This window comes from Lithobates pipiens, unplaced genomic scaffold (assembly GCF_037356315.1).
Source record: "Lithobates pipiens isolate NorthernLeopardFrog02 unplaced genomic scaffold, aLitPip1_a1.2 Scaffold_17, whole genome shotgun sequence".
Classification (NCBI taxonomy): Eukaryota; Metazoa; Chordata; class Amphibia; order Anura; family Ranidae; genus Lithobates; species Lithobates pipiens.
This window is the reverse complement of record NW_027507755.1, coordinates 1,044,125-1,068,510: the sequence shown is the minus strand read 5'-3', so window position 1 is coordinate 1,068,510 and position 24,386 is coordinate 1,044,125. Positions and strand designations below refer to the sequence as shown.

The following is a 24,386-nucleotide window of genomic DNA, read 5'->3' as shown; positions in this document are numbered from 1 at the left end:
ATTGTGCACAGTGCAGTAACCCATAGCAACCCTTCCCCATCATTCTCTATTGTGCACAGTGCAGTAACCCATAGCAACCCTTTCCCATCAGTCCCTATTGAGCACAGTGTCATAACCCATAGCAACCAATCCCCTGGATTATGCCAGCTGTGGTTGCTAGGGGTAACTGCTGTCTTGTCTGAGTCAGGTAGCAGAATGACTGAGCAGATCTCAGAGGGGTCCTCTCCTCCAGCATAGCAGAAAGGAGATCTCCCCGTGCAGAGGAGAGAGGAGAGAATGGTGAGGAGGAAATGAGAAGGGAAGAATGAAGAAGGGAGGAGGAGGAGGGAGGAGAGGGAAGCAGAGAGCTGACAAGGAGGACACAACCAGTGAGCGGCGCCCAGCTGCACAGAAAAGGGAAAGCATCGCATGAGAAATTGTTCTACACAAACCAGCCAGCAGAGAAGGTGCATCACCTCTCCTCCAGCCTCATCACACACAGAGGGTGTAGGGGGGGATGGACATGGACATTGCTTCTAACTGAACCCCTGTCTGGGATTTCTCCACCTGGATCTAAGGATTGCCACACTACAAGGGAATGCTGGACAGCTCCTCCAGGACATAGCCAGCAAACTCCTATGTGCCTGGAGATCACAGCACTGCCTGGGCTAGAGGATGCTAGCAGACAAGGAGCTCCTATGGAAGACAAGGTAAGGCTGGGGGGCACCTACCTCCCATCTCATGGATTGCCAGGCTCATACTTTTATAGGGGGGGAACAGATGGATTTAAAGGTCCCTGAGTAGAGCTGGTGGTGCCTGGGGGGCACCAGCTGAGATTGCATGTGGTCTACAGGCACAGGAACTTCATTCCTGTAATAGAAGTGTGCGATCAGCACAGGGGATCAATGATGGTATCGATCAGGAATAGGGGGGAGCTACAAGTCCCAGCAGGCTCTGGTAGTACTATGTTTGCAGTGTAGTTAGAAGTGGGTAATCAGCACAGGGGGTCAAGTTATAGATAAGAAGCAGAAATAGAGGGACTACAAGTCCTAGCATGCACTGGTAGTACTATGTTTGCAATGTGGTTAGAAGTGTGTAATCAGCACAGGGGATCAATGATGATATCGATCAGAGATAAGCAGGTAGAGGGGGAGCTACAAGTCCCAGCATGCTCTGATAGTACTATGTTTGCAGTGTATTTAGAAGTGTGCAATCAGCACAGGGGGTCATGTTATAGATAAGAAGCGGCAATATAGGGACTACTAGTTCCAGCATGCTCTGGTAGTACTATGATTGCAGTGTAGTTAGAAGTGTGCAATCAGCACAGGGGGTCATGTTATAGAGAAGAAGCAGCAATAGAGGGACTACAAGTTCCAGCATGCTCTGGTAGTACTATGATTGCAGTGTGCAATCAGCACACGGGTCATGTTAGAGGTAAAAAGCAAAAATAGAGGGGCTACAAGTCCCAGCATGCTGTGGTAGTACTATGTTTGCAATGTAGTTAGAAGCATGATATCAGCACAGGGGATCAATGATGATATAGATCAGCCATAAGCAGGAATGGGGGGGGGGGGGGGGGCTACATGTTCCAGCATGCTGTGGCAGTACTATGTTTGCAATGTGGTTAGAAGTGTGTTATCAGCACGGGGGATCAATGATCATATAGATCAGAGATAAGCAGGAAATGGGGGGAGCTACAAGTCCCAGCATGCTCTGGTAGTACTATGATTGCATTGTGGTTAGAAGTGTGCAATCAGCACAGGATCAATTTTGTTATAGATAAAAAGCAAGCAACATTGGGTGCAACTTGCATGGGGAGCTACGAGTCTCAGCATGCTCAGGTAGTACTGTATTGCAAGTGTAAAATCAGCACAAGGGGTCAATGATGCTATAGATAAGAATCAAGCAACAATAAGTACTGTTAGCTTGGGGAGCTACAGGTCCCAGCATACTCTGGTATTACTATGGTTTGCAAAGTGCTTAGAAATGTGGAATCGGCACTGGGGATCAATGATGTTATAGAACAAATGCAAGCAACAATAGGTGCAGCTTTCATGGGGAGCTACAAGTCCCAGCATGTGCTGGTAGCACTATGTTTGCACTGTGGTTAGAAGTGTGCAAACAGCACAGGGGATTAGTGGGGCTATTGATTAGAGATAAGAAGGGATAGGGGAGCTACAAATCCCAGCATGCTCTAATAGTGCTATGTTTGTGATATTGTCAGAAGTATGAAATCAGCACAGGGGATCAAGGATGCTGTAGATTAATGATAACAGGTATTTTAAGCTTGGGGAGCTACAAGTCACAGCATGCTCTTCCTAGTACTATTTGTATAATATGGTTAGAAGTGTGTAATCAGCACAGGGGATCAATGATGCTATAGATCAAAAGCAAGCAACAATACGTATCGCAAGCCTGGGGGCTACAAGTCCCAGCATGCTGTGGTAGTACTATGTTTGCAATGTGGTTAGAAGTGTGCAATCAACACAGGGGATCAATGTTGTTATAGACCTGAAACAAGCAACAATAGATATTGATAGCAAGGATAGCTACAAGTCCCAGCATGCTCATGGCAGCTGCATAAGCAAGCAGGGTGCCTATGCTGTAATTTTATCAGGAGCTAAACGTGTGTTGGCTGGTGCACCTGCGCTGTGTGTGGGATCCAGGAGGTCTTGTAACAATTTGTACTTCAGTCATGGCAGAGCTTGAGTTATGAGCAAGTTCATGAATGTCATCCTGAGTGCTGCTGTCTGTGATTGCAACTTATCACTGAACATTAAGTGAAATTATGTTACATTGTCGGTGCAGAATAGGCAATCAATTTATCTTATCTTGCAGGGAGTGTTAGTAAAGCATAGTTAGAGATGGTCATTCCAGAGCACTTGGGTATGAAGTGTATTAATAGGTGTGTCTGCATTCAACAGGGCTGACAATGACTATAGCATCACTTGCAAGATAATCCAAGTAATTACAGTAGCCATTGCTAACCCATGTGCCTTTGGCAAACCAAAATCTGGTTTCTGTGGGTTACAGCTGTGCTCAAAATAATATTTTATTGGACAAGCTGGAATTATTTTATACATGCAAACTTACTTATTAAGGCTATGCAAAAGGTAATTATGATGTGCAATATACCCAAAAGCAACTAGTCAGTGAGGACCTCCTAGCGTACTACAGGAAACTTAATTCTGTTCGGTGACTTTGAGTTTTTGCATGTTACGACTAAGCAATTCTCTTGCAAGACCATACAAAGTATACACAATCAATAGATTTAAATAAGGCAAGCCTTTCTCAACCTTTTTAGCAAGAAGGAACCCCTGAAATAGTTTTCAGGTCTCCAAACCTCCATTAAATGAATTATACCTACAGCTCATGGTACATTAGCTTGAGCAGTAGGTTGTAGAGAGTTTTAAGTAGAGGAAAACAGAATTGAGCTCATTTGATAATCAAGTAATTGAACAAATGATACCGAGAAGGAACCCATGAATTCGTTTTCGGGTCTCAGAAGCCCCGCTAAAATGATTACACCTACAGCTCATGGTACGTTAGCTTGATCATTAGGTTGTAGAGAGTTTTAAGTAGAAGAAAACCAAATAAGCTTTACTTGATAATCAAGTAATTGAACAAATAATACCAAGAAGGAGACCAAGAAATAGTTTTTAGGTCCCAGAAGCGCTGCTTAAATGATTAGACCTACAGCTTATGGTACAGTAACATGATCAGTAGGCTGTAGAGAGTTTTTAGTAGAAGAATAAACAATAAGGATTTACTCAGCAATCAAGTAGTTCAACCAATAATAGCAAGTTGGAACCCCCAAAATAGTTTTCAGGTCTTTAAACCCCTACCAAAATTAGTAGACCTTTACATGATACATTAGCGCAATTAGTAGGTTGTAAAGCATTTTAAATAGATTAGTAAGGAATGGAGTTTTTTAATAATCAAGACATTGAACAAATAAAACCAAGGAGGAACCCATGAACCAGTTTTAGGTCTTAGAACCCCATCTAAAATGATTGGACCTACAGTTTATGGTACAATAGCATGATCAGTAGGCTGTAGAGAGTTTTTAGTAGAAGAATAGGCATTAAGGATTTGCTCAACAATCAAGTAGTTTAACCAATAATACAAGGAGCAACCCCCAAAATAGTTTTCAGGTCTTTAAACCCCTACTAAAATTATTAGACCTACACATGGTACATTAGCATAATCAGTAGGCTGGAAGAGTTTTAAATAGATGACTAAAGATTGACGTTTACTTAATAATCAAGACATTGAACAAATAATACTAAAGAGGAATTCATGAAATAGTTTCAGGTCTTGGAACCCCAACTAAAATGACTGAACCTGCAGCTCATGGTACAGTAGCATGCTCAGTTGGCTGCACAGAGTTTTTAGTAAAAGAATAAGCAATACGGATTTACGCAATAATAAAGTAATTAAACCAATAATAGCAAGGAGGAACCCCAGAATAGTTTTCGGGTCTTTGGACCCCTACCAAAATGATTAGACCTATACATGATACCTTAGTGTAATCAGTAGGTTGTAGAGAGTTTTAAATAGATGACTAAGGAATGGGGTTTACCTAATAATCAAGACATTAAAGAAATAATACCAAGGAGGAACCCATGAATTCGTTTCAGGTCTTCGAACCCCAACTAAAATTACTGTACCTACAGCTCTTGGTACATTAGTGTGACCAGTAGATTGTAAATGGCTAAATAAAATAATAAAGAACTGGATTTAATTAAAAATCAAGAAATTGATCAAATATTAAAAATGGCCAGAAAAATCACAGAAAGTCAACCTCACATTAGTGGTCAGTGTAGGCAGGAGATCAATCTTCTCAAGGAACCCCAAGCAACCTCTGCAGTAGGGTTTCTCAACCAGGGTTGCATGGAACCCTGGGGGTACCCCTAGAGGATGCTAGGGGTTTCTTGAGCAATGAGCAATTATGCCTCTTAGATAGGCTCCTACTGACACCATGATCTTTTTAGCAATTTGTAAGAAGGTAATTCTTCCCAATGACCACGAGTGTAATGCCCTGTACACGCGGTCGGACTTTCCGACAGAAAATGTGCGATCCGATCGTGTGTGGGCTCCATCGGCCTTTTCCGTCGGAATTATGACACACAAAGTTTGAGAGCAGGATCTAAAATTTTCCCACAACAAAATCTGATCGTTTAAATTCTGATCGTGTGTAATTCCAACGGACAAAGTGCCACTCATGCTCAGAATAAATTACGAGACGAAAGCTATTGGCTACTGGCCCGTTTACAGTCCTGTTGTACCCGTTCTACGTTGCCGCGTTCAGAACGATTGGATTTTCCGAAAACTTTGTGCGACCGTGTGTATGCTAGACAAGTTTGGGCCAAAATCCATCTGAAAAAAATCAGGCGGATTTTGACGTCGGAAAGTCTGACCGTGTGTACAGGGCATTAGAAGTATACTTCCCACTGACCATCAAACAAATGTATCATGAGTTGTAGATAAGTATTGGCAGGGGTTCTCTGAGAGCAGAAAGTTATTTCAAGGGATACTCTTTGTTGAGAAGGTTGAGAAAAGCTGCTCTGGAGGAACCCAAGGGTAGCACAGAACCCTGGTCGAGAAAGGCTGAACTAAGAGGAAGGTCCTGATGTCAAACACAACTTTTGCCTATGATGCAAATGATGAGTCAAATACTTGCTGGTTGTTTGTATAATAGTGCCATATATCAAGCGATAATGAAATGTGGAGTTTGCTACAGTGAGTAGACTTCTAATGAGCCCGTTACACATGATCTACTTAATTAGGCTTAAGATACACTGGTGTTAGCTGTGAATTGTTCAGATCTCTTGTTTGTGAAAACATCATGCAGGCTTGTTTTCTTTCAGCCTATCCTCCGGTGAGGGAATGTAATTGTCAGACATAATGCTAGAACACAATTTTGTCAATATTCTCTATTTATAATATACAAACTGTCCTCTGGATAAATAAATGAAGAAAGCCAGAACATAAACACATGCTGAAGACATAAAACAAAAAACACATCTATTTTTATATATAGTTTGAAATATGGAACTTTGGACTTTTATCTGCCCCTGTTTGCTTATCTGAGCATTGTTCTATCATGATATGATTTGTACTATATGAACGTGATTGGGTAACTTTTAGCAAACCTAAAATAACCACTGGAAGCTAAAATTGTCCCCAAGTCCTATAATTTAAAGCAGGTAAAGGAAAAAAACAAACATTGGCCAACATAGATTTCACTTGGCATTTCAAGTTGAAATACTTTTTTTACTCATTAGGACTACTGTATGACATATTTATCTATAACAGTCTTTCTCAACCATTTTTTTTGACATGGTGGAATTAAATAACTTTTCTGTCTCAGGGAACCCCTACTAATAATTACTATATTACTATCTACAAATCACTGTATATTGTGTGTTGATCAGTGGGAAGAATGTTTGTTAAATTTGTGGTCAGTGGGAAAAATGCCCTTACATTGGCGATCACTAGGGAGAATGCCCCTCACATTGGTGACCAATGGGAAGAATGCTCCTTAAATTTGTGGTCAGTGGAAAGAATGCTCCTTACATTGGTAGTTAGTGGGAAGAATGCTCCTTACATTAGAGATTACTGGAAAGAATGTATCTTATGTTTGTGGTCATTGGGAATAATGATCCTGACATAAGTGGTCAGTTGGAAGAATGCTCCTTACATTGGTGTTCAGTGGGAACAATTCTCTATACATTGGTGATCACTGGGAAGAATTGCCCTTATGTTGGTGATCATTGGGGAGAATGCCCCTTACATTAGTGTTTAGTTGGAAGAATGCTCCTTACACTGGTGATCATTGGGAAGAATGCTCCTTGCGTTGGTTGCCTTTGGGAAGAATGTTCCTTACATTGGTGATCACAAGGTAAAATGGCCCTTATATTTGTGGTCATTGGTAAGAATGCTTCTTACATTAGTGGTTAATACTTTGAAGAATACTGCTTACATTGGTGATCATTGGGAGAATGCTCCTTACATTAGTGGTTAGTTGGAAGAATGCTCCTTACATTGGTGTTCAGCGAAAATAAGTCTCTATACATTGGTAATCATTGGGTGGGAAGAATGGCCCTTATGTTTGGGGTCATTGGGAGGAATGCTTCTTATTTTGGGGGTCATTGGGAGGAATGCTTCTTACATTGATGATCATTGTGAAGAATGCTCCTGGCATTAGTGATTCCTTTGAAGAATGTTCCCTATATTGGTGGTTATTGAGAAGAATGCTCCCTACTTTGGTGGTCATTGGGAAATATGCTCCTTACAATGGTGGCCATTGGGAAGAATGCTCCTTACATTAGGTGGCCAGTGGGTACAATGCTCCTTACATTGGTGGTCAGTGGGAAAAATGCTCCTTACATTGGTGGTCTGTGGGAAGAATTATCCTTACATTGGTGATCAGTGGGAAGAATACTCCATACATTGGCGATCAGTGAGAAGAATGCTTCTTACATTGGTGGTCTGTGGGAAGAATTATCCTTACATTGGTGATCAGTGGGAAGAATACTCCATACATTGGTGATCAGTGGGAAGGATCCCCCTTACAGATAGCTATAAAGATCATTGGTGCCCATGGAAGCTTATATTAGAGGCAGACATTTCTCCTTCCTCAAGGAATCCCCAGCAACCAATTAAGGGACCCTAGAGTGCCCTGGAACCCTGGTTGAGAAAGGCTAATTAATAATATTGTGTTATATTTAAGTTCTGAAATGGGAACCAATAGGTCAGTGCTTTACAGGCAAAGCCATTTAAATAATTTTTGCATATGTTATTCTAACTGTATTAGGCGAGTCTCTAATTTATTTCAACTTAAATATTTAGTAGAGACAAAATTAATTGTGGCTCAATTTCTGGAGAAACTGTTCTGATTATCTAATAAACTGTCACGGTTGCCGATTCATCCATTCAGGTTTCATCATTCATTTAATAACATAATAAATCAAGGAATTGGATAGGCTGCTGCAGAAAACAGCTCCATGGTATCTGTAGTTTTCTTTACTCCATTCTTCATGAATCAGCCCCAAATGGCAGAACAGATATTCGAAAGCCTGTAGAGATTATAGAAAGTTTTACTTCAGACATATAACGTTACCATATAAGTTCCTTCTAAGGTTTGGACACGTTCAGTAGGGGCTGTATGTTGGATAATGTCAATAAACAATGAGTGTATCCATCATTGGTATCTTAGAACTATAAAAGTTTGTATCCTTTGAACCTTCTCTATTATTTTTATAAGAATTTATGTGGATAGTGTTGTACAGTCCAAGGAGGACAATCAAGTCAGTTATGGTAACATGTTGGCCACTGAACAATGATGCCCAAGGCAAGTGCTTAGTAAGTATTATAAATCCAGTGTGACATAAAACAAATCTTTACATAGACTGTAGATATTATTTAGTACAAATACATAAAAGTGGTATATTCTTTGACGTCTTTAAATCAACTATTGCTTTTCTGGGGAATTTCATAAGGCAGAACAGTGAAGCATTCATCTGTGTAAATAGTTGTTATGACCTATTTTGTTCCGTTTTATCTGTTCCAGCTTCAGAAGTAGCCTTGTACCTAGTGAGAAATGTTCAGATTGTGCTTGTTGTCATAGTAGAGTTGTAGAATGCTGTCAGTGCGGACACTCGGTAATTGCAGACAGCTGTAGACAGATCGCTGCAGCATTAATCAAAATGTGATCACCTACTGGGTACAACATACTGTATACTTCTAAAAGCTGTAGAGGTATAAGGGAACAAAACAAAGGCTTAAAGCAAACCTTTCATCTAACTAAAGAGGGCAAACGGAGCTCATCATCGGGATAGTGGCCACCCTAAAATAGATGAAAACACTAACTGAATGACATTTAGTTTGCCGAAGCATACACTGGAATTAGGTGCCAGCACAGCCATACTGCATCTAGGTGAATGGAAACTGAGTGCTGCTGAGCCACTTCCTGTCTATATGCACTTGCTCCTATATCATCTACACATCATTGCTTTGGATTCCTTTCCCGATAATGGGAATAGTGGACCACATTTGCTCAATGTGTGTTGGCACAGTTGCTTCTAATTTCCACCAGAGACACATGTCACAGGGTAACAATGCAGTAGGGCAATTGAGAGACAGTTGTCACTCCATAAGTGCCTGTACAAATACCACTGCAGGATCACCAGGTATACATTTAACAAAATTCGGCAATTTAAAAAACATTGAGAACAACTTAAAAAATTACATTAACATGTTAAAGTTAGTTTACTTTAAGGTTCTGCATCTTCCCAGTGCCATGGCGACCTGCAACAGGTCATTTTCAGATCTTGACTTTCAATAAGTTGCTATTAGAATATGCTTAGGTACAAACCTCTTTGAATAGTCAAGTTCCCTAATAAGTTGCTCAGTCATGAAGCACTGTCATAGTGGGAGATGGAAGGAGGCTTGCTTCCTTTCTCTATGCTATTGAAGTTGAGGAAGCTCTAAAGACACTAATGCCGTTTTCACACGATTGGAATTCCAGGCAGAAAAAGACCGATGAGAGCTTTTCATTAGAAAATACGCCCGTGTATATGCTCCATCGGAATTTAACTGTCCGAATTTCCTCCAGCCAAAAATTTATAGCATGTTCTCAATTTTCCAGACGGAAAAACTTTCTATCGGAAATTCCGATTGTGTGAATGCAATTCCGACACGCCAAAAACTCACGTATGCTCAGATTCAACTACGAGACGGAAGCTATTGGCTACTGGCTATTGAACTTCCTTTTTCTAGTCCCGTTGTACGTCACCACGTTCTAAACGATCGGAATTTGGTGTGACCGTGTGGAGGCAAGACAGTTTAAGCGTAATTCCGTCGGGAAAACCATCAGAGCTTTTTCCGATGTGAATTCCAATCATGTGTACGCGGTATAACAGTAGGGAAACATGGAACCTATCAGTATCCACCTGGCACCAGTTGGCTCATTTTCTTTTTAATAATTAGATGATAGGTTTGTTTTAGAACTGTTAACAAAATTGATTCATCTCACCGTCCTGCCTGGCACTCCAAGGCCCCTTTCACAACTCAGTGTTTTGTAGCTTGAAGTTCCAAACTTCTCAAGTAGAAGGAAAGAGTGGATGGCTGCACACTTTAGTGGGACACCTTCTATATGCAAAAGGCGCTAATCCAATGAAGAATCAGTAAAAGACATCAGAGCACAAAGGATACAGGAGATTCTGTTGATGCATTTCACAACACAAGGTGCTTGCTCATAGCCCAAACTTCTCAACATTCAAAATCTCATGTCTTAATCATTATTTATTTATTTATTTTTTATACATTTTATACCTGAATGTAGTGCCCCCTGAAGCTTGAAGCTCGTAGTTTCAAAAAAGTACATGAATTTCTTCTGAGCTACAAGCTCCAAGAGTATTTTGCCCCAATGTAGTGCCCCCTGAAGCTTGAAGCTCGTAGTTTCAAAAAGTACATGAGTTTCTTCTGAACTACAAGCTCCAAGAGTATTTTGCCCCAAATAGACTAGGAGTACCCCAAAAGTACATGAAAATCCTTTTATTTTACCCACATTATTTTCCCTTGGTAAATAGAGAAAGGCTCAAGCCTGGAACACCCACAATAAATGCTTAAAAACACGTGTGCAAACTCTACAAAGTTACACTTTAAATTTGTACAATAACTGCAGAGCGTAAATATGTAACAGTCAGTAGGAAAACAACCTGGGAACATCAACAGTGAATTAAGCTGAATGTCAAAGTTAGATGCCTTTACTCTGATTTAGAGGAGATAATATTGTGCTAGCTCAAATAACAGTTAAATCACATGTGTTCAGGGAATGATCCAAAGTACAGCCATAAACATGGGATGTCCAATGTATTATCTACGCACGGGTTGAGTAGACTTAGCTGTGCGGTAAACCACTGTAATTTATAATTAAATGTGTAAGTCAACTGTACATTGCATCAAACAATTCCAGATAGTGTATGAAACTATTTTTAGGGGAAAACACATACATTTTCTAAAGATTTGGTCGAGAATGAGGGATTCCATCTCTGCAGGATACATAATAGTTTTATATATTTGAAGCATACAGTGCCTATAAAATGCTAATTACTTTTTTAGTAGTAACAGCGCTTTCATGTTGTGTAATAGGAGCATTGCATTTGTGAGTCTCATGGGGCTCGAAGAAGCAAATGTCAAAACTTGCAGTAAAGTCTAGTAAAGGGATACAGTTTGCTCATTTCTGTACACTGAAGCTTTCTAGTTTTAATGGGATGATACAGTATTAATTTTATATTCTGCCCCAGCTTTGTTTTTTAAAGATTTCTTGTACTCTTGTCGAATTCATTGATAAAAAAACATGACTAAAGAAACAGGATCCCATTAACCAAAGACATAAATTACACTTGTATAAAACTCCTCACCTGCTCTGTTCTCATCCTCTCATACTCTCCTGCACATACTGCACGTTGTCATACCCTCATTGCTTATCTCTTACACGTATTGACTGCTTTCCTACTAGAGGTCGACCGATATGGGTTTTTCTCTGGCCGATGCCGATACCGATATTTAGAAATCGCCATGGCCGATATATGATGCCTATTTTTTTTGGGCCGATATGTTAGGCCGATTATTTATTTATTTTTTCCCCTTCATCTCATAAAATCTAACAGACACTGGGGCGTTTTTCAGGCGCTTTAAAATAGCACCTGTAAAGTGCCTGCAAAACGGCTCCCCTGCAGTCTGTGTGGAAGCCCAGAGTGCTTTCACACTGAGGAGATGCGCTGGCAGGACATTAAAAGAAAGTCCTGCAAGCAGCATCTTTCGAGTGGTGTATACCCCTCCCCCACCACTCCTGCCCATTGAAATGAATGGGCGCCGCTGCCGAAGCGCATGCAATGCGTTTTGGCAGAGGCGCTTCACGGGCACATTTAACCCCTTCCTGGGCTGCTAGCTTACTTCTTTCTTACACATATTGCCTGCTGTCATACCCTCCATATATTCTCTTGCACATAGTGAAAGTATATCTGCAGGGGCAGCAGTTCTTCTTCCTTTAAGATTTTTTTCATTTTTTTTCCTGTGCGCAGATTTATTCATAGCTTTTTCTCATATTGCCCATTGCCATACCCTCCGTACTATTCTCCTGCACATACTGCTTACTGTCATGTCCTCCTTCTCTCCTACGCATGCTGCCCATTGCCATACCCTCCATACTATTTTCCTGCACATACTGTGTAGGAGAGAAGTAAGGAGGGTAAGACAGCAGTCATTATGTGTAGGAGAGAAGCAAGGAGGGTATGACAGCAGTCAGTATGTGCAGGAGAGGAGCAAGGAGGGTATAACACTGCCCATTGCTATATCCTTCATTCTATTCTCCTGCACTTACTGCCCGTTATCATGCCCTCATTCTCTCCTACACATACTGCCCATTGCTATACCTTACAATTCTCCTGCACATACTTCCCAATGTCATGCCCTCCTTACTTCTCTCCTATACATACTGTTTGCTGTTCTACCCTCCAAACTATGCTTCTGCACATACTGCCCACTGTTATACCCCCTTGCTCCTCTCCTGCACATACTGACTGCAGTCATACCCTCCTTACTTCTCTCCTACACATATTGCCTGCTGTCATACCCTCTATACTATTCTCTTGCACATTGTGCCAACTGTCATGCCCTCCTTACTTCTCTCTTACACATACTGCCCCTTTCTATACCCTCCATACTATTGTCTTGCACATACTTCATATTGTCATACCCTCCTTATTTCTCTTGTACACATACTGCCCGCTGTCATACCCTCCATACTATTCTCCTGCACATACTGCCCGCTGTCATGTCCTCCTTCTCTCCTATACATGCTGCCCATTGCTATACCCTTCATACCATTCTCCTGCACTTACTGCCCGCTATCATGCCCTCATTTTCTCCTACACATACTGCCCATTGCTATACACTTCATACCATTCTCCTGCACATACTGCCCACTGTCATGCCCTCCTTACTTCTTTTTTACACATAATGCCTGCTGTCCTTCCCTCCAAACTATTCTCCTGCACATACTGCCCAGTGTTATATTCTCCTTACCTCTCTCTTGCAAATAACGACTGCTGCCATACACTCCTTACTGTTCTCCTGCACATACTGTCAGTTGTCTTTCCCTCCTTACCACTCTTCTACACATACTGCCTGCTGTCATACCCTCCTTACCTCTGTCCTACACATACTGCCCGCTGCCATACCCTCCATACATGTGCAGTCTTAGGCTGATTGAGGCACCCTAGATGCTGGCAAGAAAGTCTGCTGGATGTAGGGAATGAGCCCACATTAACAGCTGATCTTATCTCACTTTTTTAAAGTTCTGAAAACTCTTGTTTCTACTCTTGTTACGTGTTGCTAAATGTTCTTAATCTTGCCTAAATGTGAATTGAATTGTAATAAGGATTGACAGTCTGTATTCCTAGTTAAATTATTAATGAAGTAGTCTTAATATTGTGAAGGACATTTGAGAATTGTAGCTTTGTTTGGAATGCATCAAAGTGAAAGTAACATTTTCAGCTTCTCTACAATAGACATCAAGTTATCATTTTGGCAGCAAGTGGGGTTATTTATCGATTTTCAGAATTGATATGCGTTTGAAATTCCAAATACGAGAAGCTGCGAACCCTAATATTGGCATGGTAACAGTGGTCGTCTAGAAAAGACAGATACTTTGAGAGGCCACTAGAGGGAGATTAAGCTTTTATCCACCGTGGATTTAATATAGTGTTTGTCAACCTGATTCCATTATGTACCCCTTTATAACGGCAAACCTATTTAACCAGTTACTACATTGTAGTGTCAGTCTTTCTTATCTGTCCTTTATAGGGAATACTTTATAAATGTTTCTAAAGCAACACAGAGTTTACAAAAATAAGTGAACTCTAAAAACACACTGATTGCCTTGATTTATCAAGACTTATCAATTATATTTGCAGATAGGCCTTTTTTTTTACTTTTATCTTCTTTGAGAGGTCATTTTAATCAGGGGCATTGCCAGCACAAATGTCATTGTTTATTTCCTAGGTCATCTGCAGATATCTTAAAGACACACTGAGAAATGTGTTAAAATTTGGAAGGCACCCAGGGATGGATTAAAGGGGTTGCACACCCTCGTGTTTTTTCACCTTAATGCAGGGACATGGCTAGGTCTACAAAAGATCTGGGGCTAGAGCCCATAGCAGCGTAGTAAAGAAAGTCATATGCTTGGGCGAGAATACACATGTATATACAGTAAAATACCTGTGTGTGTGTGTGTATGTATATACCCAGAGAGCCCCCCACTTACATCAGGGTCTCCAGTGAGCCCCCCCTTACATCGGGGTCCCCAGAGAGCATCCCCTTACATCAGGGTCTCCAGAGAGCACCCCCTTACATCAGGGTCCCCAGAGAGCACCCCCTTACATCAGGGTCCCCAGAGAGCTCCCTCTTACATCAGGGTCCCCATAGAGCCTCCTCCTTACATTAGAGTCCCCAGAGAGCCCCCCACTTACATCAGAGTTCTCAGAGGGCCCCCCTTACATTAGGGTCCCCAGAGAGCCTCCACTTACATCAGGGTCCCCAGAGAGCCTCCCCTCCTCTTGGGGACCCCTGCAGAGACTCTGGGCTATAGACCCAAAAGCCCCTCCTAGCGATGCCACTGCCTTAATGCATCCTATGCCCCCCAGCCCCATCCCCGTTTTACTTACCTGTGCCCCTTCATCACTTTGCCGGACACACACACACACACTCCACAGGGTCCTGGCTCTTGATTGGATAGATTGATAGCAGCGCAGCCATTGCCTCCTGCTGCCGTCAATCAAATACAATGACGCAGGTGCTAGGAGGTGGGGCCAAGTCCGGCATTTGTGTCTATGGACACAAATGATGGACTCGGGAGCGCGCCCACAAGGTAGCCCCCCGCGGGAGAGCGCTTCTTCTAGGGGGTTACCTAAAATGGGGAGGAGCCGCCGTGGACCCCCGAAGAGGATGTTCGGGGGTACAAAACGAGCTGCACAGTGGAGGTTAGTATGACATGTTTGTTAGTTAACAAAAAAAATCCTTTACAATCACTTTAAGGGCAACTAATTCTCTAAGTACAGCCCAACAGTGGTGTCCTCTTTGGCCCCTCCTTTGCTTAAAGTGACACTAAACTCTGGTTTAAAAAAAATAAAAAAAAATAAACTTAAAATGTCCCCTTTGTTGCTCTCAGCCTCCTGCAAATCTCCAATTTTTTTATTTTTTTTGCTGCTGTGATCCAACGTCCTGTTAGAAGGTGTCTAGGTTTGTTGTCGATGATCCCACTGTATGTAGGAATGTAGCCACCCTCTTATGCTCGCTCCTGAGATAAACTATGGGCTATGGGATTTTCAGTGTGTATAAAGCAGTCTACAGGATTGCAGCTAATGCACACCGTTTGGTCCATCAAGTAGTGAATGTGTATTGATTATTTTTGTAAAATAAGGACGTGGTTTAGTGTCACCTTAACTGACAAGACATTTAAGGGGTTGATTTACTAAAAATGGGGAGCACAAAATCTGGTGCACCTGTGCATGGTAGCCAATCAGCTTCTAGCTTCAGCTTGTTCAATTAGAGGAACTGCAGTCTACTCACATAATTTGTAATAAAAACATCTTTGCCATTCTAAAGCTTCCCTCCAACCACATTGTATATTATTTTATATATACTGTGATTCTGTACTTGGCAAATATGCTGCAGAAATCTCCCTCCACTGAGTCTGGCTGCAACCATTTTAACTGTGGGTAGCTGAAGCTGCTGCCTGTTCACTTCCTGGATTTACACAGACACACAGAGGCACAACTCCAGCTCTGCAGCTCTCATTGGTCCTCTTATGACTCACCCCTCCACCTTCTTGTCAAACTCTTACCAGAGTGTGAGAGAGAGAGAGCTGTGCATGATGTTATAAGCCTAGGCCAGGGGTAGGCAACCTTGGCACTCCAGCTGTGGTAAAACTACAAATCCCATCATGCCTCTGCCTCTAGGAGTCATGCCTGTGATTGTCAGCGTCTTGCAATGTCTATCAAAACAAGAAGAAAGTCTGGACAGCCGCACTCCAAAAACGTTTTTGCATTTTATTCAAAAATTATTATAAACAAAAATACAAGCCATAGCAGGAACAGACAGGAGCTAATGCGTTTCAAACTTCGATGTAGTGCATAGACAGACTTAGTCAACTATGACTAAGCACTACATCGAAGTGTGAAATGCGTTAACTCCTGTCTGTTCCTGCTATGGCTTGTATTTTTGTTTATAATCATTTTTGAATAAAATGCAAAAACTTTTTTGGAGTACGGCTGTCCAGAACTTCTTCTTGTTTTGATTGCTATATGCATAGCCGGTGTCCGATCAGATAGTGTCCCCCATCACATAGTGTCCGCCCTGTACTGCTCTTGCGCAGTACGGGGGACAAGAAGCAGCCAAACATCTCCGCAGATAAACGGTGTCCAGGTTCAAGCCCCACCATCCAAGTGGAAATAGAGTTAGAATAAAAAAGAGCCAAGTGAAGCGAGCCCGTGCCCAAAGCGCGGTGAGCGTAGCGAGCCCGTGCCCGAAGTGTGGTGAGCGTAGCGAGCCCGTCCGCGAGGGGCCCTGTTACTATGAGCAACCATATGTCCACTTGGATGGTGGGGCTTCAACCTGGACTGCGTAGGTGCCGTTCTTCTTCTGAAACGTTTGGAGTCTCCTTGTCCCCCGTACAGCGCAAGCGCTGCGCCCCCTATTAGGGTGAATTAATCCCCTCCTGGAGACACAAGTTCTGGTGACAAGTATGGATTGCCTAATTTGGAGGGATTTCCTCTCATTTCAGGGGTTGATTTACTAAAGTCAAATAGACTGGGCACTTTGCAAAGTGCTGTTGCCCCAGAGCTTAGTAAATGAGCAGAAGCTCTGCTGACTTCCATCACCCAATCACGTGCAAACAAAAATCTTGTTTTTTATTTTCCTTGCATGTGATTGGATATTCTTTGCAAAGTGAATACAGTGGAACCTTGGTTAATGAGCAACGCGGTTAACGAGCGTTTTGAAAGACGAGCAACTTTTAAAAAAAAATTCTGTCTCGGTTTGAGCATTAGAATTCAAGCTATTGGGGTATTCGGTACCGCATTTGGCCAGAGGTGCGGAAGAGCCAGTGACTCTCGGAATGGTTCGGGAACCGTGCGGAAATACTCTGAATCACTTGGAAATACTCAGTTCCCGAGTGCTTCCGAGGCTTTCCGAGTTCAGCCAAGCTGTCCCTGAGTATTTCCAAGGCTCTCAGGCGCCCCCCCCCCCCCCCACACCTCTGGCCACATGCAGTATTACTTGCAACAGAAGTTAATGCGGAACAAATTATCTTTGTTTCCATTGACTTCTGTGGGGAAACTCGCTTTGATATGCGAGTGCTTTGGATTACAAGCATTCTCCTGGCACAGATTATGCTCGTAATCCAAGATTTCACTGTACCTAATTTACTAAGATGTGGACCAACTGTACTTGCAGAGTGCAACTGCACTTTGCAAAGTGCACAGTCTAAGGGGTTGATTTACTAAAGGCAAATAGACTGTGCATTTTGCAAAGTGCAGTTGCACTCTGCAAGTACAGTTGCTCCAGAGCTTAGTAAATGAGGTAAAGCTTCACTTTGTGAACTATACCCAATCACGTGCAAGGAAATTTGAAAAAAAGGCATTTTTACTTGCACATGATGGAAGTCAGCAAAGCTTCTGCTCATTTATTAAGCGCTGGAGCAACTGCTCTTGCAGAGTACAGTCTATTTGCCTTTAGTAAAGGCAGTGCTGTGCCCATTCATTCCTAGAAGATGATCCCTGGTGACTGAACATTCACCCTTTTATTGCTGGCAGATGAGTTGGAAATGTGTGATTAACCCTTTGTTTGCTAGAAGATCTGTGTGTTGGAAGTCATGATTATTAACCATTTTGTTGCTAGCAGATCCCTGGTGGAAATGAAACATGATCCCTTTAATAGCTAGATTAAAGGGTTAATTGTGCATTTCCACCAGGACTCGGCAATGAAAGAAAGGGTTAATCATGTACTTCCATCAGGAATCTGACAGCAAAGAAATAGTTGATCATGTCCAGCCATCAGGGATCTGCTAGCATTGAAAGGAATGTGCAGCCAGCAAGGATCTGCTTACAATAAAAAGGTTAATCATGTTTTTAGCCTCCAGGGATCTTTCTAGACTAAGATCCCTGGTGGCTAGAGCCATAATTAACCATTTTATTGCTGTCAGATCCCCGATGGAAGCACATGATTAACCTTCTTTTAGCACCAAGCCCTAATTGAATGCTCCTCCCCTAATTAAAGTACATGCTCTACCTACAGCAGTTTTCTGGACACAGAAAAGACGATGTCCCTGAAAAAGTTTTTGAAATGTTGGCAACCATGGGTATGGACTCAACTAGACCTCTGAAGGTATGCTGTGGTATCTGGCACCAAGCTGTCAGTAGCAAATCACTGCCTCTTTCGGCTTGCCTTCTTTCCATAATGCATCCTGATGCCATCTCTTACCTAGGTAAACAACACACATGTACCCGGCCATTCACATGATGTAAGAGAAAACATGATTCATCAGACCAGGCCACCTTCTTCCATAGTCAGTGGTTCAGATTCGATGCTCACGTGCCCATTGAAGATGCTTTTGGCTGTTGAAATGGGTCAGCATGGGCATCCTGACCGGTCCGCGGCTACACAGTGCCATACACAACAAACTGTAATACTGTGAGGGGGATTTACTAAAACTGAAAATCTGGTGAAGCTCTGCATAGAAGCCAATCAGCTTCCAGGTTTTATTTCCAAGGCCTAATTAAACAAGCTGAAGTTAGAACCTGATTGTCTATTATGCACAGTGGCACCATATTCTGAGTGCACCAGTTTTAGAAGTTCTGATGCCTTTCTATTCTAAACAGCAATACATTTTTCAACAATTTGAGCTACAGTAGCTCTTCTATTGGATCAGACTACACGAGCCAGCCTTCGCTCCCCACATACATTAGTGAGCCTTGGCCGCCCTTGACAGGGCCGGATTAAGAGCATCATGTGCTTGGTGATGAGGATTTTGGTGGGTCTTTTAGGGGGCACCCTTCTGTGTTTCAAAGAGCCTGTGTTGGCATGAGCCCAAACTCTAAAGGGCACATGCAAACAAGGGAAGCCTGGCATTTGATTTGCCAGGTTGCCGTAAGGGCCGTGCATTGGCGTGCACTCTGAGCTGAAAGAGTGCAGCCGAGCAGGGCTAACACTATGGAAGCCCCAGATTTCTGCAAGAGCCCTGCATTGGCGTGCACCAGGCTTCCGTTAGGACTGCTCATGTGGTGCCTATTATCAATCTCACCACCCTGCCCAGACGGTGCATGCATAATGCAGGGCCCGTCAGGGGAGAACTCTGTTGGCCCATTGCTTTTCATGAGCAGTGTGTTCTTTTTGGGTGGCTGGGCCTATATTAAGGTAGGGGCCTGGAGCTGCAGCTCCAATAGCCCCTACGTTAATCCAGCCCTGGCCCTTGACCCTGTTGCTGGTTTTCCTTCCTTGGACCACTTTTGGTAGGTCCTGACCACTGCAGACCGGGAACATTCTACAAGAGCTGCAGTTTTTGGAGTTGCTCTGACCCAGTCATCTAGCCATTACAATATGGCCCTTGTCAAAGTCGCTCAAATCCTTACGCGTGCCCATTTTTTTGGCTTTTGACTTCAGGGACAAGTTTATTTTCTGCCTCATATATGCCACCCACTTTCAAATGCTATTGTAATGAGATAATAATTATTCACGTTACCTGACAATGGCCATTATGTAATTGTTGATCGGTGTATATAGTCAATGATGGGCATTAAATATTGCAACTATCATAGGTGTGCATAGTACCTGTGACACCGTTGGTAGAACATTTACAGTATTTAGCTTATTCCTTATTGTTACCCAAGTGGAAAGTGACACCATGAGTGTCTTAATGCCACATAAACATGAATGCTTGTTTATAACATGTTTTTGCATGTTTATGTGCTTGGTGGGTGTTCTGTTGAATTATTTAATTAGACCACAATTCAGCCTTGGGAGACCTTCGTAAAGGTGGATATTACAGTGTCAGAATATATGACATTTTAGTTTCTCTTCTTTACTTAGACCTGTAGATTAGAGATCAGTTTTCACGAACTAAGGCCTAAGGCTAGGTTTTAATGAATGCAATAGGGTGATGGATGGAATGTCTTTGAGTGGATCTTGTGTCCAGACACTGGATGTCTAGGGTACTGTTAGAAGTGGGATTTTGTGAATTCAAGAACCATGTAGCGCTTCTTACATCTAGAACAGTTGTCCAAAATTTCAACATGGATAACATTTGTAAATCTTGACATTTCTATCTGTTGATAAAACCTGGTGCCCTTGGGTATGAGGGCACATGTGTTCCCACTTAAGGTTCACGTGCCACCATGTGCATAGACAAATAACACCTTCCAGAAAATAGGTACAGGCGGTCCCCAGGTTACAAACAAGAAAGGGGATCTGTAGGTCTGTTCTTAAGTTGAATCTCTTTTTAAGTTGGAACAGGTACATTTTTGAAGTGTAGCTCCAGCAAAAAAAAAAAAAAAAAATCTTTTTGGATAGCATAGGGAATGGTTAACATCCTGTATCATTTGCTTTCCTGTCTGTGCCCCTGTTCAGAAGATTTCACCTCACTTTCTGTCTCAATGACAATTGGATTTTGAAAATGTTGGGTTGTTGTGGAAAGAAGCCTTGGTGATAAAGCTTCAGTGGAGGTACCTTTTTCCCATAATAACACTCACAGGAGTGAATTTCCCTTCCTACGGGTTGATTTCCTCTCACTTCCTGTTGTCTCTCTCTCCATTTGTAAGTAGGAGTTGTTTGTAAGTCGGATGTTTGTAACTAGGGGACGTCCTGTATATGCAAACGTTTTTTGGAATCTTGTATCATTGGATTTGGGTTGTGATGGAGGCTGTAAAAGTTAAAGCAGAGCCTGAGGGTTCAACATTTGGCCCGTGTGTACAATTTGGCCAGCTTCTATCGAAGGGGTATGACCAGGGGCGGACTAACCATTGGGCCACTCAGGCACTGCCTGAGGGCCCCGTTCCACTAGGGGGCCCCATCAGGGTTGCCAGCCTCAGTAAACCAGGGACAGTATGTAAAAATTTTTTTACATCTTTCTCTTACCGACATCCTTTTGGTCTAAAAATCCTGAGATTAAACTGCCCCGCCTCTCCAGTACCTTCTCAGCCAATAGAAACATGTCTGTGTATACTGCGTGATTGTATACTGTGTGTGTGTGTGTTTGTGTCTACTGTGTGGCCCCATAATCTCTGATTGCCTGGGGGCCCCATAATCTCCTATTGCCCGAGGGCCCCATGAGTTGTCAGTCCGCCCCTGGGTATGACCGAAAAAGGTCACTGCTCTCCGCCAATTGCGTGTTCTGGTGGGGGGCATTGGATAGATAGCACAGCCACTCTTCCTGAGCTGTTATTCTTTTTTATTTCAGCCCAGTAGGTTGAACGAAAAAAAAACTAGTAAAGTGTACCAGGCTTTAGTTAGGTAAACGTGTACTGGTTATGTTAGTACCAACCCATTTGCAGTTGAATGGAGTGCCTATTCCTCACAAATGCACAAATGTGTATAATTTATTATCTATTTAGGTCCGCTCATTCACTGTTGCCTTTTCCCTCTACAGAGATAAACTCTGATTTATCTTTGATAGGTGCTTATAATATTTTACGGGGGGGTATAAAAAGGATTCCGCTCTTCGGTAAATAACTCATAGATTTGCCACAACAAGATGTACGGCTTCCAAAGTGACAAACCATTGGGTTGTTTCTTTAATTCTCCTGAACACGGTGATCCACGACTGGAGAAATGACACTTGTAGTCTTCAGCCGTTCAATCAATAACATATTCCTGCGTTTCACCTGCTGTCTATAGGAATGCCGGTGCTGTATGTTTCAGAAACGTTCTGTCTAATTAGCTTGTCAACGTAAATGGAGCCTTAGCCGGTGCATCTGAACGATTGTTTTAAATGTTTCTGCAGAACTGGGAACAATACTGGATGACTTCCAAAAAGCCCCTTTCTTTGATAGCGTAGAAGCGCGGAAGCCGGGCCTCTGAGTTTACGATTTCTAAAGAAGTGATAAAAATATAACCACATACATTTTATTGTTATGAGGATATTAAAGTGTAGTCTGTTCTTCTCAAAGTGCCATTTACTGTAGTGGTTATGCAGATGGATAATTAGTAGGCTTAAGCAGATAGAGTGCCGTGTAAAATAGTATCTATGGCAAATTAGATATTTTTTTTTTTCTCAAAGTGGTTGTAAACCCTTACAAACCACTTTGACCTACAGGTAAGCCTAGATTAAGGCTTACCTGTAGGTCCAAGAAATATCTCCTAAACCTATACAGTTTAGGAGATATTTGCCTGAAGACAGGCACCGCTATGCGATGCATAGTAGTCCATTATGCTTTGCCTTTGCAGGGAATGAAAGAGGAAGTAAACTCATCAGGGTTTACTTCCTCTTTAAGGTTTGCGTTGTTTGCTTTTATTTATAATGGTTTAACCTCTTCGTAAATGGAGAACGTGACAAAGAACATTGTTAAAGAGCAATTCCAGGCAATGAGTGAAGACAATCAGTCAGCTGTTAATGCCATCCAGTAACACCGCAACTGGGCTGAAGTCAGCGAGGTCAGTCGTTCTACCTCCATTCGAGTTCCATGGAATGCTTGTAATCACTTGTAGGCTAAGGCAGGTTTGAATCTGATTGGTGGCTGAGAAGCCAACCTACCAGGTTGAAATTTACTGACACGACCTGCAAAATTTACTGGCACGGCCAAGTTTTTACTGACATTTTCAAAGGTTACAAAATTCCAGTTTTAAGTGCACATTTCAGTATTTAATCACTTCCGGACTGCCCACCGTCATTATACATCCGTACTTTGAAGAGGAATATTGTTATGGCAGCAGCTAGCTGCCATAACCCCGGTATCCTCTTCTTCAGCGGGTGGTCCACTTCAAGATAAAGGTGGTCTCTGCGGTGAATTCGCTGCAAGATTTTTTTATTGGTGGTGGGAGAGGACCCCCCTCCCGCCATGCTCCGGTGCCCTCCGTCGCTTACCGGAGCCGTCGGTAACGGCGGAGACGATCGGATCCTCTCCAGCGAGTGAGGGGAAGATGGCCACCCACCCATCTCATTGCAGGGCAGAAGTGATGTCAAAACTTCACTTGCACCCATAGCTCTTAAAGCGACATTTTTTTTTTTTAATAAAAAAAAAAAAGGGAAAATATATTGCGCTAACCCCAAAAGTAAAAATTAGTGCATAAACCAGAAAAGTAAAAATTTGGTTATGTTTGTATGTAGCTGCTTTTTTTTTTGAAATGACAGATTTTTTTTTTTTTTATTATTGCATTTTAGTGTAAATATGAGATCTGAGGTCTTTTTGACCCCCAGATCTCATATTTAAGAGGTCCTGTCATGCTTTTTTTGCTATTACAAGGGATGTTTACATTCCTTGTAATAGGATTAAAAGTGACACAAGTTTTGTTTTTTAAAAGAGCAGTGTAATAAATAAAAATAAAAGGTAAAATAAATAAGAAAAAAAAAAGTTTAAATGCATCCCGTCCAGCCGAGCTCGCGTACAAGAGCATATGTGAGTAGCACTCACATATGAAAACGGTATTCAAACCACACATGTGAGGTATCGCCGCGATTGGGAGCTCAGTACGATCTCCTCCAATGATCAAACTTGTCCTGACACGCCCCCCTCGGTGTGCTGCTGCTTCTCCTTCCCCAGCTCTTATGCAACTGAGAACAGGGAATGTGGTCACTTATATAAAAGGTATTTATAATGTTTTTTTTTTAATCTATATGAAATATTTCTATTTTAAACTGAGTAGGTTGTTTTACAAGATGATTATTTACAACCCCTTTTTGCTAATCTTTTTCACATAAGATATTCAGTATGTGACAGGCAGCAAGGAGAGCGCTCCAGCATCACTAGCAGGTGTGCTCTCAGATCACCAGTTTATGGAAAAAAGGGAGTGCGGTGGACTGCTGTAGTACAATGTCATATTATCTAAAGGGTTAAACTTTTTTCACTCTATGAAAAGAGAAACGGGCTCATATACAAATCAAAAGGATAGATTTAATAAATAAATTACATATGAAAAAGAAATAATTGCATATTAAAAACAAAACACTTAACTCATGAGTTCCGGAAGATTTTACCCCCTTCATGACCAGGACATTTTTTGCTATTTACTGCTGCGCTACTTTAACTGGCAACTGCATGCTGTACCCAAACAAAAATTGTATCATTATTTTTTCGCACAAATAGAGCTTTGTTTTGGTGGTATTTGATCACCGCTGTTTTTTTTTGTGA

At 42.0% G+C, this 24,386-nt stretch overlaps 1 long non-coding RNA gene across 1 annotated transcript in view; it reads left to right on the top strand.

The window, feature by feature from the left end:
• The first annotated feature begins 213 nt into the window (after window positions 1-213).
• LOC143986608 (uncharacterized) overlaps window positions 214-24,386 on the top strand; it is a 1,042,213-nt gene continuing 1,018,040 nt past the window's right edge. The window contains exon 1 of the long non-coding RNA XR_013276550.1: window positions 214-689. This is a non-coding gene — a long non-coding RNA (uncharacterized LOC143986608). The remainder of the gene's footprint in view (window positions 690-24,386) is intronic.